We start from the raw sequence: 19,389 nt of genomic DNA on the forward strand, positions 1-19,389 counted from the left end.
GGGCAACTGAATATTGCATTTTGTACTCTCCCTCTGCTAAAATTTTGAAGAATAATAAGAAGAATTGATTGAAGGGTTCCCCACATTGGGTTTTGTCCCTGGCTGGCGCTATATCTTGTGTCCTATTGTCTTGGCTTTTCTTCTACTGTTTTTATTTATGTTCTATCTACATTTACTATGATGTTAATGTGATTGCTAATCTAGAAATTGATATTGGGCTACTAAGAAAATTGAAGTAAATTTCTCTTAAGCATAGAACATACCATTGTTATCTAAAATTAACAATTTCTAACTCTATTTCCTTTATATTTCATAGTTTATTTCGCGCATTTATATTGTGTCTTTTTTATTTCAGTTTATTATAGTAGATTTTCTATTCTAGTGGTATTTTTTGTATATGCATGATGATTTCGATGTTTAATGGATATCTATTTGATGGACTTTTGTTTCCTTAGATGCACGATTATGGGATTCTCACATTATATCATAGAAGCAACATGTCCCCATATGGAACCAAATGTTGCACTCAAATTGTCAATGTTCCAGGGAAGCGGAAGTGCCAACTTTTTCAACAAGGATTGGATCACATATCAACAGTTCATGTGTCATGGTCCTCCCATGCTGCAAGTTATATATTGTAAATGATCTTAGTAAAACCTTGAGTCTATGTAACAACCTAGGTAAGCCTATAATTTGAAGATGAAATCCGTCCAAAGAGGTTTTTTTACCTCATTGATTACCTATGTTTTTAGATAGGGCTGATCAAAATAGTTTTTTCCCTCCAGCTTAAACCCCAAAGCTTGGGTGAAATTTATTGTCGAATTATTAGGTGACTCATGTTTTTAGTCAAGTCTGATGTAAAAGTGGTTTGGGAATAATTTGAGCTAGTTGGCTTAATTATTTTATTGCAAATCACTTGGTTTACTAGATCATAGTGTGTGGCGGATGGGTTATGTGTCTTGAGAGTCTAAGCCAAATGTGTTTTCCCTCTTTGAGTCTTGTAAATGAAAAATCTTACGTATTAGAGGGTTGGAAAAATAATTAAATCCCCTCATGTCTAAATTAATTAATTTTTCTGGCAAAACAAAATTAAATCCTAAGCAAGAAAATTAGTCAATTAGAGTCAGATTAAATTGCCTTAGGAAAATAATTTCTCCAAATGGAAAAATTCGTTGGTCTTAAAAGAATCAATTTTTAAAGGTCCTCCACCAAGGGATTATTGTATATTTCAAGAAATTTTGTACTCCCTGACCCTTGTGGTTAAGTCAAAGTCATTTTTTTGGGGAAATTAGCTCAAAATAATTAATTTTCAGCTAATTAAAAAGGAATTAAATGATAAATTCGAAAAACCCTCAAAAAAAAAAAAAATCAAGGGCGAAGATTAAAAGATCTTGAAGTGTTTATCAATTATCAATATTATTTTGACAAGGATCAAAGAAATTTTCCTTTATTTTTCCATTTGGAGGATTCAACTATAAATTAAAGCGTCAGTTAAGTCTCTAGTCATCTTGATCTCTCGCTAGAATACTGCTTCTGAAATTTTTTCGTAAACTATTGTCCCGTTGGGAACTATTTTTTTTGCTATAATAAAAGACTTTGGGTGCAACTCGAGGTGTTCTTGTTCATTATATGTGGTATGTATTGACTCGGGCTTCCTATGTTGTGCTTTACGTGATTATTTTGAGATAATACATGGTGTTTGCAAGTACTCAATCATTGGTCTCCAAGTTCACAGACTGCGGGCAAGGATCATTTTGCTTGGGTCCCTAGTTTTTATATAGTGGATTAAATCTTCGTTTACGCTATAATGAACATAATTTTTTCTCAAGCATTTCTAGTCATTCTTCAAAGGAAAAATATTATAAAAAATCTTTTATCAAAATTCATTTTAAAACCCTTGTATAATTTGTAAAATAATTGTGTAATTGTAAATTATTTCTCTAACATGGGTTGGGTTTTTAGATTTATTTTTTGTATATTTGGGGTTTGGGTGTTTTATTTTTTATTTTTGTAGGTTGGATCACTTTGTAGGAAATTGCTTCTTCTTACTACATTGCCTTGTGCTACAGCAATCTTTAAAATAAAAAAAAAATAAAAAATCCTTTATTATAATAAAAAATAGGAAGAAGTTGCTAGGGTGTTGTGAACTCCCGCGTTGTGCTCTCCCCCAAAGATCGTCCCCCATCTCTCTCCCTGTGTTTTCCCCGTGGCCCCTCTAGAGGGGGCTCACCCTGATGCTGTGCCCCCCTCTGATGACGCTATTATGGCCTTCAACGACCTCATCTCCTCCTTGGGCCCTCCTTGCAATCGTTTGATTATGTCTAAGTTTGTAAAGAAGCTTGAAGACATTCCAGAAATCACGTTGCCTCCCTTGTTGATTAGGAAAGCCGCACTTTCACTATCTGAAAAGGAATTCGTCATACAGTTTACTGCACTTTGGCCCTCTCCCAAAACTGTGCAAACATGGGTTGAAAGGAACTGGTCCACTTTCATTTCAGGTGAAATCTCCATTCGTTTTTGCAGAATGGGTTTCTTTACCTTTTATTTTGAATCTAGAGAAGACACAGACCTCATTTTCAGAAATGGCCCCTACTTCATGGATTCCAAAGGCTTATATCTTAATAAATGGACTCCAGACTTCGATCCTGAGCTCGATGTCCCTAATGTAGTTCCTGTCTGGGTCTGTCTCCCTCACCTCCCTCTCCATTGTTGGGGGGATGAATCAGTCAAGGCTATTAGCAATGCATTTGGGAAATACATTAATCGAAGTGAATCTGTGTTGAAGTCAACCTGGGAAAGGGACTACCTGAAGCAGTGAAGATTAAAGTGGACAATTGGACTCACATTCAGCAGCTGGACTATGAACAACTTCCCTTCAAATGAAAGGTATGTCACGAATATGGTCATTTTTTTAATATATGCCAAAGAAGGAAATAGAAGAATCTAACATCTCTCAAGACCCTCAATGGAAACCAGTTAAAAAACAAAAATATGTATCCAAGCCTTCAAATCCTTTTGCTCCTTTCTCTGTTGTCCCTCCCTCTCGAAATGTCCCTCCCCCCTCTTCCCTCTCCATCCCTCTTGAATCCAATCCCTTTGCATCTTTCAACCATGAAAATGATGAGCCTCCCCCCTCCCAATCGAATCCTCGATCCCTTCTCCCTCTGATCCTCCTGCCTCATCCCCCCTTCCCCCTCTCATTACTCTCCCCTCTTCCCTTGCCTCTTCCCCCTCTCATTCCTCTCCCCTCTTCCCTCTTCCCTTGCCTCTGCCCCCTCCTCCTGAAAAAATTTTGACTTGAAACCAGTCAAAAGACTCCCTCCTTCTCCAGGACAATCATAAGAGATCTGGTTGAAAAACAAATAAGGAAATTAGGGATGAAGCTACAATGAAGGATATAGCCTTGGGAACCAGCAACCTATTGAAAGATTCATAGAAAAAAGTGTTGGAAACAAAGAAAAAACAAATAAGAATTTGAGAGGAAAAGGCCTCTTTGCTCCATCAAATAGTAAATAATGAATTTGGTCTCTTGGAATTGTAGAGGCCTCGGGCACTTCTCGAAGGTCAATATGACAAAAGACCTTATAAAATCAGAATCCCCAAACTTCCTTTTATTACAGGAGACCAAATCCTTTGAACAAGAAATGACCCAAATAATCCAAAGAATAAATAATTTTGAAGGAACAACAATAAACGCATCTGGGGCTTCAGGAAGAATATGTACATTGTGGAATCTCTCCACATGGGAGCTAACTTATCAGTATAAATAAGTGCATTGGATTAAAACAGAATTCAAAAACAAACTTATTGGTTATCAAATCTGTCTTTTTAATATTTATGCGCCTTCTCATTTTAGGGATAAGGAACAGTGTTGGAATTCCTTGGTTGAATGCATGGAGTGGGAAAATGGAAAAAAACACATTATATGTGGATATCTCAATCTGATTATGAATGCTAATGAAAAAAGCGGTGGTAACTTTCAATCAAACCCCTTCAGAGACAAGTTAGAACTCATCATGGAAGCAAATAATTTATTAGATGTTCAACTCAAAAAGGGAAGTATACCTGGAGTAATAAAAGGTTAGAACCGGGAAACATAAAGGAACGATTGGATAGATTCTTAATCCATGACAATATCACTTCAGATTTCAATTCAATGACCTAAAAAATAATCCCATCTGCAGCTTCAAATCACAAGCCAATAATGATAAAATTTGGGTTTAGCGAAAATTTCATACCTCTTCCTTTTCGCTACAATTCCCTTTGGATAAACTCTGAAAATGCTAGAAACTTGGTGGAAAGAACTTGGAAACAAAGCATAAATGGCTCCCCAATTTTTGTTTAGGAAGCAAAGTTAAAAAAATGTCAAAAAATCACTTAAGGAATGGGTCTGATTACATTACAAATAACCTCAAAAAAGGAAAGAAGAGATGCAAAAGAAGCTTGAAAATATTCAGAAAATTAGTGAGGAAGGTGATGTAACAAGGGAGGATCATCTAAGAGAAAAAGAAATTCATTAGGAAATTTACAAGAATAATAGAAATGAGGAGGATACATGGAGATTAAAATCAAGAAACTTGTGGATACATTCTAGCAAAAAAAAACACAGCCTTTTTCCACAACACCACCAAAATGAGATTTCTCAAAAATCGCATTGAGTCAATCATTGGAGAAGGGGGAGTTGATATAAAGGGTCAAGAGGAAATAAAAAGGGAAGCATATCAGCATTTCAAGAGATTGCTTTCTTCAAATCAAGAGGAACAAAATTATGTATACTTCTTAAGGCACATTCCTAAACTAATCATAGAAGAGACAAATGGTTTTCTAACAAAAGAAATGGATGAAGCTGAAATTCAGCAAGTTATTTGGAGTCTTCATCCTGACAAAGCTCCGAGGCCTAATAGCTTCTCCATCTCCTTCTATTGCTCCTTTTAACAGCTCATCAAAAAGGACCTGTTAAAAATGATTCATTGGGTCTTCAAAAAAAAGAAATTAAGTGGAAACACCAACTCCAGTTACCTTGCCCTTATCCCCAAGGAAACCAAGCCTTCCTCTTTTAACCGTTTTAGACCCATATCCCTTTACAATTCCTCCTATAAAATTATCTCCAAAATTCTAGCCAATAGGATTAAACCCTTCTTCCCAATCTTATTTTTGAAAACCAAGGATCCTTTGTTCCCAACAAGCAACTCATGGATAACATAATGTTGGTTCAAGAAGCCATTCACTCCAGTATGTCTAGAAATGAAAAATCCTCCATCCTAAAATTAGACATGGACAATGCCTTTGACTGAGTCTCTCATCCTTTCCTTACTATTTTTCTACAAAATTTTGGGTTCTCTTCTGACTTCATTAATCTCATCATAGCTTGTATAAAGCGACCTTGGATTTCCCCTCTTGTGAATGGGAAACTGGGGGAATTTTTCCAAAGCTCAAGAGGCATAAGACAAGGATGCCTTCTCTCTCATTTTCTCTATATTATCATGGCAGATTCTTCAAGTCAAAGCTTAGAACATAGTAGGCAGAATGGCACCATAACATGCATACACTACAGCAGGGGTCTCAAAAGCATCAATCACTCTCAATTCGTGGATGACACCCTTTTTTCAAGTAGGGCCTTGTGTATATTTGCAAAAAGAATTAAAAAAATCTTGGACAGTTTTCTGGAATTCTCGGGTTGTGTTCTAAATAACCATAAATGTTGCATCTATGGTTGGAATACTTCAGCAAGAATCCTTCAGCACATTTCACAAATCTTTGATGTTCCCTTTAATGCAAATTGGAATCATTTCAAGTATTTGGGACTTCCAATTTTCAAAGAAAATGTGAAAGCAGAGATATGGACAGTTTCAATTGACAAAATGAAAAAACAAATACAAAATTGGGGAATGCAATGGCTCAATCTAGCTAGAAGAGTCATCTTGATTAAAGTAGTCTTATCATCCCTCCCATTGTACCAATTTGCAATTATACAAGCACCTATATGAATTCAAAAGCATATTGAACTTATCATAAGAAAATTCCTTTAGCAAGGGGGTAAAGTGGAGTAAAAAAAATAGTCTAATAAATTGGAAATAGGTGACAGCACCATATGAGAATGGTGGAATTTTCATTCAACTCCTGGTATTGATGAATATAGCTCTCAGAGCTAAAATAATCTAGAGATTCATAACAGGATAACCCTTTTTGTGGAAACAAGTACTAGAAGAAAAATACTTGAGCTCTTCTCGTCAACAACTTCTAGTTTCAAAAATCCCTATCAAGCCTTGTTCACACATTTGGAAGCTTATCAGGAAATCCCTTCCATTGATAAAGGATAATACTTCCAGATTTCTAGGAGGAGGAAAAGATATCAATTTGTGGAGTGACAACATCATGGGATCTCCCCCTCTTTCAGACTTCCAAGAAATCCACCCTCTCAAGACTTGGATGCAAAGCAAAGGAATAAATACTCTTGATCAAATTTCTTCCTGGAATCATGAAGATAACTCATGGGATGGGTGGCTTCCCCCAACTTTCCCTTTCGACCTTAGTAATCAATGGAAATTGATTATCTCAAATCTTAAGGGTGCAACGCTTATAAGTCTTCGAACCTAAGATAACTTCAAATGGAATCCATCTGGAGGGGTTTATACAGTTAAGTTTGGGTATGCAAAGCTCCAAGAAAATCTTGGTCTACAAGTTTGGCCTCATTGGAAATATGTGTGGAAAATAGAAATCTTAACAAAAATCAAATACTTTGTGTGGACAATGCTCAAAGGCAATATACTTACTGCAGACAATCTCAGGCAAAAAGGAATTCATGGACCTTCCAAATGCCCGCATATTTTTTTAAATTGTAATTTTATTAAAGATTGTTGCCTGAAGCTTATTCATCCAATAGAGGTCAACATTAATTTCAATCTATCCCTCTCATACTTCTATGATAATTGGAAAGCGTCCTATCCTTATTCTCTCAAAAATAAAAACCTGGTAAGAAAATTTTGGAGTTGCCTCCCTTCTTTTCTTTGTTGGCAAATATGGCTTGCTCGCAATAAGCAAATCTTCCAAGACAAAAATCTTGAAATTAGGAAAATCCTTGCCAAATCTTTGGGCTCGCTTCAAAATTATACATGCTAAAGAAGCAAAGGATTTGGATCCAAGCAACCTCCAACAAGAAGAGAAAGCATGGATCCATTTGTTCATGGATAAACCTCAAGTTAGGAACTATCCTCCTCCTATTCTTAGCAAGCCAAAAGACTGGAAAATTATATTGAAATAAAAAGACTTTCTATTGTGGATAAATTCTTTGAAGTGTCCATGTCTTTTCTTTGATGGAGCTTTAAAATCTAATCCAGGAAAAGGAGGAGCATTTGGTCACATTACTGAACAAGGAAATGCAAATTCAATCTCCTTTGAATGGGATTGGGTATAGAATCAAATAATAAAGTTGAAGCATACGGGTTTCTCTTGGGATCTGAAATTCTAAACAAAATAAACTATATGAATCCAGTCATTATAGGGGATTCCTCAATATTAATTTAGCGAATGGTTTTTAAAACAAATTCAAAAAATGTTGAACTCAATTAGATTGTTTCTCATATTCGACATCAACTTAAAATTCTAGGTAACGTCTCTTATTTTCATATTTTAAGAGAGCATAACAAGGTTGCTGACAAACACATGCATGCTTACATCCTCAGGGAGAACTCAAAATAAATGATGAAATACACTACAAAGATATTCCATAAATCTAATAATTCTCTTCCACGTAGGCATGATTTTCATGTGAGCAGAAATGAAGTGCTTATCCTCCCGAAGATGCATTTTTCGAGTTTGTCAGTCCTTATTAATCCTTTGAGCAATCTTATCCCTTTTTCGAAATCAAATCCATCACTCCAGTGGTCACATCATGGGCATGGGAAGCCTAAGAAATCCCAACTCCTTATCCTCCCTATCAGAAGTGTAATCCCAAAAAAATCCACTACGTCCCCTTGGCTCTGCCCCAAGCCGATTTTTTAGATTTTTGTCTCTCATTCTTTTCGTGATGATATCCTCCCTTCTCCTCGATTCTTGAAAGCTACCTACCCTCCACCTTTTATATCTCCTCTCATCTCTCATTGCCTTCATCCCTATCTCGATCTCCTCTTAATGTGATGTTGAGCGCTCTCCTAGATATCCTCACTGCTCTTTGTTCTGCTTGGGATTGGGCAGCGACCCAAGTGTTATGTTTTCCTGTGTCTTGTAGGCCTTCTGTGTTTTAGAGCGACCCTTTGCCCTGTATTTTGCATCTTCACCTGACGAAATCTAAGTCTTTTGCCTCTGCTATCTATTGTTCCACAGAAAAGGTTCTTCATTGGCCCCTAGCGCAAATGGATCCCCTTGAGCGCACTTCTAAGAATGATTGTTGTGTCCACCACAGAGAACACAAATTTGTAATCAATCAGCTAAGGGAGACAATCAAGCAAGTTCATTACCAAACAAAAACAGAGAATGCATATCTTATGAAGCACCTCAAGGATCAAAGTTTTGAAATCAAGACTCTGAACAATAGGTGCACTCACCTGGAAAACTCTGTCACTTTCCTCAGAGAAATCACCACCAACAATACTGGAGAAAACTCAGTCATGATGGATCGAAGCAACAGAAATAAAGACTTGCTTCTATTCCCTACTCTCAGTTTGTTTCAGAACACTCTTGTTGGTGTTCAGTTTGTCTCAGCACCAACCTTATCTGTCCCTTATCTAAGTAATATTTTTTATCATGAAATGTAAATGCAATTTTTTGTCACATCGGTTCATTAGATTTTACAAGCAAGATGTAGTAGGGAGGCCATGAATCTATGATAATAGGATAGCAGTTGATTTTGATGGAGAAAGTCCCTCGCTCTCTTCCTCTTCCTGGCTAGTTCCAGAAATTTTGTAATGGGAGCTTGCTCCCTCATCCTTTTTTTGAAAGCAATACCAATATCTGATCTTGTTTTAAAAAAAAACAAAAAATAGGAAGAAAATACCAAGGCTACAACCAATTGAAAATAAAAATATTGACGGCCCACGGGGCTTTGGATTGGTGGTGAATGGGTGCACTGTTAAGGCACTCCTTGCGATAGGTCACTGGTTCAAATCCCCCGTGGGTGCTTACCTACCAAAAAAAAGAAAATAAAAATATTGACTGTATACATAAACAAAAAAAGAAAGACATTGGTAGTAGAAGCATGCTCTTTTTCCTTCTTCTTTCTTTCAAAGCATTGTGATGCATAGTGAACAATATTATGATAGATGAAGCATTTAACCTTTGATATGCCCTTCTTATTTTGATATGACCTTCTTGGATTTATTTCATAAGACTTTCCAAAGTTCCTCTTATCAAATTTTCTAATATTTTTCTTATCAAAATTTTCAAAGTTCTTTTTATCAAATTTTCTAGGACTCCTTCCTTCTTTCTCTTTCTTTGTGTGAGTAGTAAGGGCTTGAATTTCTCTATTCTAAGGTTCATTTTTAGCCAACAACTAGGTTTCCTCTTGAATACAATCATCCCATAGGTCATCAAATGATGGCAATTTTCCACGTGCACATATTCCTTGGATAAATGGTTCCCATGATGAAGGAAATCCATTTGGAGCAACTATAACTAGTTAGGAATCTTCAATTTTATCTTCAATGGATACAATTTCATCTTTGACCTAAGTTATTTTCATAAGATAAGAGGTAACAAAATCTAATTTAGTCATGTTAATGTTGTGAAGACGATTCTTCAAGGCTAATTTCCTATTAGTATTGTTGCATGCATATAATTTTACTAATGCATTGTACATTGCTTTGACAATCTTTAGTCTTTTAAAATGAGGAATAAATTGGTATTTTACGAACTATACAAGAATTCTCTTTACTTTGGCCTCAATCTTTTGTACTTTTATTTCTCCTCAATTACCTCTAGTTCTGGAATATCTTTCTTCACATGTTCTTGAAGGTAATTTTCCTCCAAGATGAGGAGTAATCTAGTTTTCTAAGATTGATAGTTGATTGCACCTTCCAACTTGTCTTCAATTCTAAGGTTTGCAGCCATTTTTCAAACAATAAAGGAATCAAGTATTTATGAACTCTTGTCTCTAATACCAACTTCAAATTATTCCAAAGCTTGCTTTCTTCAAAGTACTATAGTGGCTGCTCTTTCACCTTGTTGGAAATACTTAGAGGGGGGTGAATCAATATTTCACTTATGATTAGTTAACTATAAAATTTTAGAACATGAACAATAGAACAGTAATCAACACCACATCACAAGACCAATACACAACAATTTTTAGGCAGAAACCCTTCCGGGAGAAAAATCATTAAACACTTTTCTAATATTCTTATGAGTACAAAAGTATGCTTAAACTCCAATTGAAAGGGAAACCCCAACCCCCTAGTACTCTAGAAAATCATTCAAAATTATTAGGTAGCTTCAACTCCTAAAAGGATGCTTCTGCACCCTGGTTTTTCCAACTCCAATGCCCTAGTTTTATCAACTACATTTCATAGGATTCTCTAGCACCCTGCAAGCTCCAACTTTCCTTAGCACCACCCTACGACCCTGAAGTGTTTTCAAGCTACAACCTAAAGGAGACTTCACTCTCCTACCCTACACCACCCAACCACCCTGAATATGATAATAAAATAGACAAACAATTATGGGCTCCCATACTGGGGATAAAGAACCACTTGCAAATATATTCATATGTTCAGCAAACCATACTTCTTTAATTGTTGCAAAATGACGTGACAATGAAAACGAGCAACAATTCTTGTACTTCAACTCTGTTCATCCAATGCTACCTTTTACTCTACTTATGTCAAAGTGTGCATTTACTAAAAAACTGACTTTTCTTCACTGTCTCAAATTTTGATTCTCCTAATGTTCACTATTGTAGATGATATCTTATTCTTCTTAATATTCTAAACTAATAAAGTCTATTCATGCCTTCAAGATTCCACTCTTACACCATAGGATATTTTTTGTTCACAAAGATTATTCTGTTTTTAGTTCTATCAAAAGAACTATTACACTTCTTGCAAACCCTATTCAGTGAAACTCTCAACAATACAATGATGTGCCAAAGATATTCTACTAGGTTACTTCTAATTAGGGTATGAATCTGTCTCAAATAACTATCAAACAAATATTTCCCATGGAAGACTAATGAATCATGTTCAGAAACTAGTCATAATGTGCTACATAAATTTACCAAAAACTTATCTTTGTACAGGACCAAGGATGACCAATATGATGCAAGTAGTAGCTATAAAAAATGATACCAAGATGATCTAAAAAATTGTTCTTTAAAGGGTTGAATAGGTCAATTAAGCTCAAAACCTAAGAATTTTGCTGCATACCTTGATTTTTGAGTTGAATAGCCTCCAAGAGATGTGAACTAACCTCTGGTTCAGCTTCGCTTTAACTGTTCTTGTGGATTGATCAAAGGATATTGTGTTTCTTGCATAGAGATGCCACAAATTAGTTCATAGATGTCTAAATGTAAGACTCAGAAAGGGGCAAAACAATTACTAGGGAGAAGGGATAAATAGTGCATAGAATCTCCATAAAAAATGACGTCTCAAACACTTGTGAATGCCTCAACTCAGTCTCAAAAAGAGCTCAAAGTACCTCAATAAGTCCATTGAAAAAACCATTATTTGAACCTATTATGTACCTTTAAGAAAGGTTGAAATAACATTGGTGTCAGGCAACAAAACACCTCAAAAAAATACCACAAAGATGCACATATCAGTTCTCTTAGGGCTTGGAGATATGGAATGGATATATCCTCGAGTAAGCAAAAAAACCCTTCATTAAAACGTAAAAGTTATAGTCGTTGATAGGCCTACATTTTAGGTCTCAGTAATGTGCCTAAAGCTGCCTCTAATTGTTCCTTAAGAGGGCTGAAATATCTCAGATCAATCTACAATGAAGGGATGCAAACAACCTGGAATAAATGTGAATTTTGCCTCAGAAAAAGGAGTATGGATCATTCTTAGCCGTTCATATGAGCCATGAATTAATTATGGCGAAGAGCTATAACCTAAAACAAGAGAATCAATCCAATTTTTTTTTAGAAATTTGACCTTCTTAATCAAGACTACACAGGCCGTAGAGATATCCCACTTCATCTCAACATTCAAATCATGCCCTCGCGGAGAGACAAGTGCCCATTTTTATAGATCTTGAATGGTGCAATTTGATGGATCTGACTTATAGAAAGGAGGGAAGGCGACTTATCTACTGGAGGGAAAAAAAAAAAAATTAATTTCATTTTGGAGCCAAAAACCTTTAAGACCAATTTAATTTATAAAAAATTCATAATGAGCCTTTGATGAATATCCCTCCAATTAAAAATTTCAACAATAATTAATTTATTAAGACCTCTCATGAAAATCCTTCTAGGCCAATGATGAGCTACCACATCATCTTATTTTGGGAGCTTTGACCACAAGAAGGGAGCTTTAACCTTTGATAGAGTATAAATCCCTATCCGAGATGAACCATGAGGCATGCCATATACCGTTGGAATTGGCATGATGAGGAGCATCGAATGAAGGTGACCTTGACCCCAAAAATCATGATTTTCCAATTCATCTTTGTCAACAAAAGCAAGGCTTCTTCTAGCATTGCATGGGTTGACATCTATGACAACCACTTTTCAACACACCTAGCCTCTGATACCATGTTGATTTTTCTTATAATAGAAATTTATTTCTAATCTTGCTAATTACTTCCATTGATTTTAATTTTCGAGTTTTCTTATGTCACTTATATCATTAAGCAATTATACACATAAACTCTCAATTATAATGCAATAATAACCATAGGATCATAAAGATATAACCATATACAGAAGAGACACAAGATTATCCTAGGAAAACCCAACCTTGGGAAAAACCCAACCAAATTTTCTTCTAAGGAAAATTCGATCTTTAACAAAGTTTAAAATATAAATTATCTAGAAATTTTTTCCCAATTCCAAGCTTTTAATGCGAATCAAAACCTGGTCAAAGGAGAGAGAATATCAATATTTTTGTGTAGATAGTCAAATTTGGTTAACAAGGCAAATTTTGGCCTCTACAATTTCTTAGAAAAAATCAATCAAATTGTCACAGTTCACTTGCGATGAACACTATCAAACAGGTTTGGTCAACATCCAAATTTCTATCCAAAGATTCAATCAATGTCTAGTCAAAGATACTCTAAATATTCGCTCCAATAACCAATCAAAGATTCGAAGTCAAAGTAACCCATAAATGCCAAGTCAACACAGTTCAAATAGATATAAATATGTTCAAACTTTGTTGGTCAACTTCAAGTGTCTCCCTTTTCCTTTACAAGTGTAAATAGATGACTAATAGCTCTTAAGGTCGAAATTGATTTTATGATGAATTGAGGAGGTTGAATGGTCTATTTATAATGGTCAAATTAGATGGTTTTTTTATCAAGGGTCACACCCATTCATAAGGTGGGTCAACTTGATTATCCATATTTATGTAGGAGTGAAACAAAATACAAACTTAAATAGAAACACTGAGTTACAACAAAAATTGAACTTCAATTCATTAATAACAAATACTCAAATTGTTTACATGCATAATAGAAATGAACTAGCTCAAGTGATGGTAGTTTATCTATGAGAAAAGATGTGATGGCTACATGCATTTTTAACTGTGTTACAATGAGGTTCAAAGGCCTTTTTATTTGAGAAACAATGGAAACCCCTAAACATCCAAAAACCTAACACTAGGAGTGAAGTACCAAAATTTTGTGAGCCTCGTTGGGATTAGTTGGAATGCCAACTTCTCGGGGTCGTAATGGCCATATGATCTCCTCTTAGCATGCATGATACCTTGTTAGAAAGATCTATTCGAGGAAAACAAATTTTCCTGGCAAGCCCTTGCTAATGATTGTGGGCTTGGCGCATTTTTCAAAAAAACATCGTTTAGGGCCTCAAAATGGCTTCGCAAGTTCAGGACTTGGAAAAACTACCAAAAATAGAAGATTATGCTATAATTAAGGAAATTGAAAGGAAACAATGTTGGGGGTCTAAGAGGAATAATTTGGTGGCCACCACTATCCACCTGGATTAGTACTCCCCCTTAGGAAGCAATGTTCCCCATTGTGTTGAGTGCCTCCATGAGATGGGGAAACTTCTGTTGAACTTATTCCATGGTGAGCCACTTGCCTTGGTGCAAGAGTTGGCCAACTTTGATAAACTGATATAATTGGATCCTCTATTGACGATTGTTCTTGATCCATGTGTCCATGATTCGGTCAATTATGGTTTGTTCCATGCAGTCTAGGTTGAGCTGTGTTGGTGTCAGTTGTTCAACAATGTCTGATGTGTCCGAAAATGGTGGGAAGTATGGATGAAGGTAGTCCACATTAAACATTGGGTGTAGATCAAGGAATGGGGGAATGTTGAGCTTGAAATTGTTGTCTCCCATATCCTTGGTGATGGTATAAGGCCCATATCAGAGTGGTTTAAGCTTCCAATGGGCTCCGAAAAGGCATTATTTCTACAAATGCAACCAAAATTTGTCGCCCACCTGAAACTTATGTGGCACCCAATGTTGGTCATGTCGTTGTTTATGATTCACATTGGCTTTATCCAAGATGTTGTGAACCTATTGGTGGATGTGCTATATGCGTTCAATAAACATGGTTGCTTTATTAGCCTTGGACTATACATGTGTAGATTATGCCTCTGTAGTCGCATGAGGCATGACAACATCAACCAAACACAATGGTTGAAATCCCGTACCAGCTTGAAAAGGATTGTGGCTAGTTGAGTTATGAAGAGATCTGTTATAACTGTGTTGCACATAGGGAAGGATTTCATCCCAGGTTTGTGCATGCTTGGATTTGTACATGCGTAGTATGTGCATATCATCTTGTTGACGCCCTCCATTTGGCCATCAATATGGAGATGGAATGCAATCGACTTGGTGAGTTTGGTGTCCAATAACGACTAGAGACTCGACCAAAATGTGCTAAGGAACCTACTATCTCGATCAGATATAACGGTTTGCGGAATCCCAAAATGTACCCACATTCATTCAAAGAAGAGATTGGAATTGTCCTATATTGTGATACTCTTCTTGTAGGTCGCCAATATAGCCATATTAGAAAATCTATCCATGACCACCAATACACAGTCATTACTGTGCTTGGTAGAAGGGAGGCCAGACAGATAGTTCATGGATTTGGATTCCTAGGGCTGGCTGGGAGTAGGAAGAGAAGTGTACAAGCCTTGCTTCTTGATTGTTGGCTTGGCGATGACACAAGTTGATGCATCCATATGGCTGCAAAACCCAAATTAATGCAAACCTAAGACTGAGGCTACTCAATCCCAGGATTTCATTCTGTATATAGTGTGCCCTGGTTGAAAACCGCACTCTGCCATAGCTCATAAAACCTCAAGTCTCAAAATCTAATATTTAAACATAAAACCACAAACAAACTAAAGGCAGCCTAGCCTGATAAACAAGAGTCTAGCGCAGGCCTGAAGGGCTAGGTTTCCTAATTTAATCTGTCTATCACTCTCAGACACAAAATAAAGACCTGACAGAAACCAATAATAATAAAGCATGATATGAGATGGCTTATTGCATATAGCCATTATTACTGCAACCTAACAAATGTCCGTCTATAATCAGGATAAACTTGTTGGTTCAATTCTGCTAGTGGCCCCGTATGATTACTAATACATATGGTACAAGAAAACCTCAATACAAACATTTCATTCATCGACAAATCATTTAAATAGATTTAGTCGGCGTGGGATGATCCAGGCATGTTCAACTATGGCAGATCCATGACCATTGCCATGAATGTCGAAGAGGAATCTCTGGATACATTGGAGGCAAAATTAACCATCCTGTCATTATAGACACCATAAGGTAAATCCAGATCTGCTTGTTTCTCGTGCTTCCATTCTACCTTCGGAACCTAATTCAAAATTCTTTCGAATTTGGGGAAAAATCATAGTTTCTGTCTTCGAAGAAGTATAGTTGTTCTCCGCCTGTCCTCAATAATAGGACTGCAATTAACTCCTGGTTGATCCATCTACCATTACAATAAGGATCTCGACTTATATATGCCTTACACACAGATTCTTAAACAAACATCTCAACATTAATTCCACAAAGGAAACTTCATAAGGTTTCACCAATGTCGCTCGACACAGAAATCATATTATTTCTGAAGACTAGTGATTTAATCCAGTTTTATACTTTGTCTATGACTCACTCAGAAACGAATTGCACACATAATCTATTCACCCTCACGCACACTGTGTTTTTGTATTTTCATTAATATAATAGAATATAATTACATAGGCCAGTAGCCATACTCGTAAGGCCCAATTTACAGCCCCGGGCCAACCTCTTGAATGCTTCGAATGTTTACTATATATACAAAGAGAAATCTGAATTAATTTCAGTTCAGATCCAACAATCTCTTAATCTCTCCTAAAGCTTCTCCTAGTTCCATTCTTTACTCAACCAAAATCTTATATTAGACCTCTAGATCCCTAAAACCCTTATGAGATCTCAACTAGCCTAAATCTCTCATGTCCTACATTAGAGAACATTTACAAATATTCCTCACAATATTAAATTAAATCCTATTCTAAATCACTCAAAACATTGAAAATTACATTAATTAAATACTTAGGGAACCAACTCCCCTGAAAACACAAGACCTCCTAGTTTCTACTAAATGTACAAAATTTGGAACCATGATGCTCCTACATCAAACTCCCATGGTAGAAAATAATCATGATCTCTAGATCATGTGTCTCCAATCGTTGTCCTCCTGGATCCTAGACTTTGTTCTGTATTCTGTCTTTGGCTGCCTCTCTTCCTTTCTATTGTTTTGTTGTTGTTGTTGTTATTGTTTGCTGCTATTCTCCAGGTCTCCATACTTTATGCTGCATTGCCCCACTAGCTATGCTCTCACAGTCTGTTGCTGTCTTTTTCTTGTTGCTGCTGCTTTGCTTTCTTGATGTTGTACTCTCCCTTTGAGACACTTTTCTCATCAGCTCCATCATCAATTCAATTTCTATGTCCAACTCATTTCCTTGTTGGACTTATTTCTCTTCCTCTGATGCAGATCCTTTGCAGTCTTCATCAAGATCTTTCTTCTCTACTGGTGCTTTTAGCCATTTCTCCAGTAGCTCCAATCGTTTCTCCCATTCACTAATCCTTTGATGAGAGTTTATTCCTTCTTCTTTGTTGACGGCCTCAACAACGTCCATGGTTATCTCCATTGTGCCTATCATCATGATGGAATGATGATTCTTCACTATGTTTTCAGCTAACATAGTCTCTTCTTCAAGTTTTCCTTTAACCTTCTACTGGTTACCTTCACTTTGGAGTTGTTGGATCCTTACTACCACCCTTACATCCTTACCCTCTTGTTGCTTATGAACTTTTATCTCATCTCCAAACAACCTCTGTTCAATATCTTCGATCACAACATCATACTCATTCATTCTATCCACTGTACCTGCAAATAAACTATTGGTTTGTAAATTAAAACACTCTTCTATCTCCATGACTATTAAAGACTCTCTACTACTACCAAGTACTGATGTAACTATTTCTTTTATATTGCCATGTTCTCCTAGAAAATTCTCCATCAATTCAAGCTCCTCAAGCATTTTATCACAATGCACTTTTCCAGCTTCATCCTTTATATAGTCACTATTTCTGAGTGATTCACTCTGATTTTCTTCCATAGACAATTATGTTTCATTCATCTCCACAGAAATAAGTTTTTGCTCTCTCCTTATGCTTTCAAAAATCAATACTTCATCAACTCCACGCTCTGTAACAGTATTTGAGAACTGTCTTTCTTTAGCACTTATAATCCCTGTATTCATACAACAATTGTCAGTTGGAAAAATATAAGGCTCAATAGCCCCAATTGATGTTTCACATATCAGCTCTTAATGTTGAACTTCATCTCCTTCTTCCCCAAGAAATTTTCCATGTTTTGTAACAGCTCCAAATATCAATTCGTCAATAAGTTCTTTCTGTTGCAACAAGTCAATGTTTTCCTCATTCAAGGGGCATACTCCATCATACTTTGCTTCAGAGTTTTTATCTTCTGAGAGGTACTATTCATCCTTCTTTTCATCCAGACTTTCATCAATTTTTATGATAGCTTCAAAAGACTACTAATCCTCTGCAAAACCTACAAACACATCAAAGTTATTAGATTAAAAAATATAAGGCTTTATATCCTCTTCTGCTACCTTTGTCCACATTTTTCCATGCTGCCTTGAACTATCACAATAGTTCATGAGATCTTTAACTGATCTACATTCTTCATCTTCACCCAGAACTTCACCCCGTTCTACTTCACAAATGGAAACTTCCATTTCCAACTCATCTTCTCTGAGTTTTTCCACCAGCCGTTTCACTTGCCTCTACTATAGCCTTCTCTGTAACTTAGGCCACTTCACTGTCTTTTTCCTCAAGACCCAACCTTGTCTTTGGTTTTCCTCTAGCAGCATCATTAACACATCGAGTTGTTCTTTTAACTCAGTAATCTCCTTGTCAAGCTCCTCTTGACTCCATTTCTTCGTCATGTCATTTGCCTTGACATCCTTTCCTCTATTTCTGTTATGGCTTTTCTCTGAACCTCTGCAATGACTTTCCATAGTCCCTGTCTTCACCTCTTCTCTTGTGAACTTCCCTTGTCCACTTAACTGCACTCAAGCCTCTCCTTTGTAAGTCTTCAAACCTACCTTTATACCAATGCAAGCTTCCTTCTGAGCCTGGTCTCTTGGTATCTTATGGTTCTCTACCTCTGGAACCACTCTCTGAGCAACACCTTGCTCCTTCTGGCTTCTGCAATATTTCACTCTCTTTTGAGAACATTCACTTGTCCTCCTTATCCAACCTCTGTTGGAATTCTTCAAGGTTCTGCCACACTCCAAGAACTTCCAAAAGTTCTTCCCATAGTCTTACTGTTGTAGTCTTGTGCTAAACTTTTCACTCATTCAATTGTTGCTAATCATCAAACAAACTTTCATACCTCTTTAATCAATTTGCTTCTTGGCTGGCTTGTCTTCTGCAAACTTCTCTTGTGTCATAGCTTACTGCCATGATCCACTGTCACATCAACAAATCTCTCAGGTTCTGAACTACCATGCTTCCACTGCGTACTCTTTCAATATACAACTGCTGCCACCTGTATTCAACATAAAATCATCAGACACACTGCTAGAATTATTCCTCATCTGTCTTTTCTGTTACAGTTTCCAGGTTCTGTTGTCCAATTCTACTCCCAAAGTAGAAAACAATCACAGTCTACCAGCTATGATCACTCTGTAAGAACAAATCCACTTCCTCTATTACTATGTTGTACACAAGA

General features: G+C 36.5%; 1 pseudogene; it reads right to left on the reverse strand.

The window, feature by feature from the left end:
* The window catches only part of LOC149192694 (serine hydroxymethyltransferase 3, chloroplastic-like), a 36,069-nt pseudogene extending 18,506 nt beyond the window's left edge, over positions 1–17,563 (reverse strand).
* Between the last annotated feature and the right edge of the window lie 1,826 nt (positions 17,564–19,389).

Source organism: Pinus tabuliformis, chromosome 2_2 (genome assembly GCF_031772625.1).
Source record: "Pinus tabuliformis cultivar Carrire ecotype Pingquan chromosome 2_2, CPIR1, whole genome shotgun sequence".
NCBI lineage: Eukaryota > Viridiplantae > Streptophyta > Pinopsida > Pinales > Pinaceae > Pinus > Pinus tabuliformis.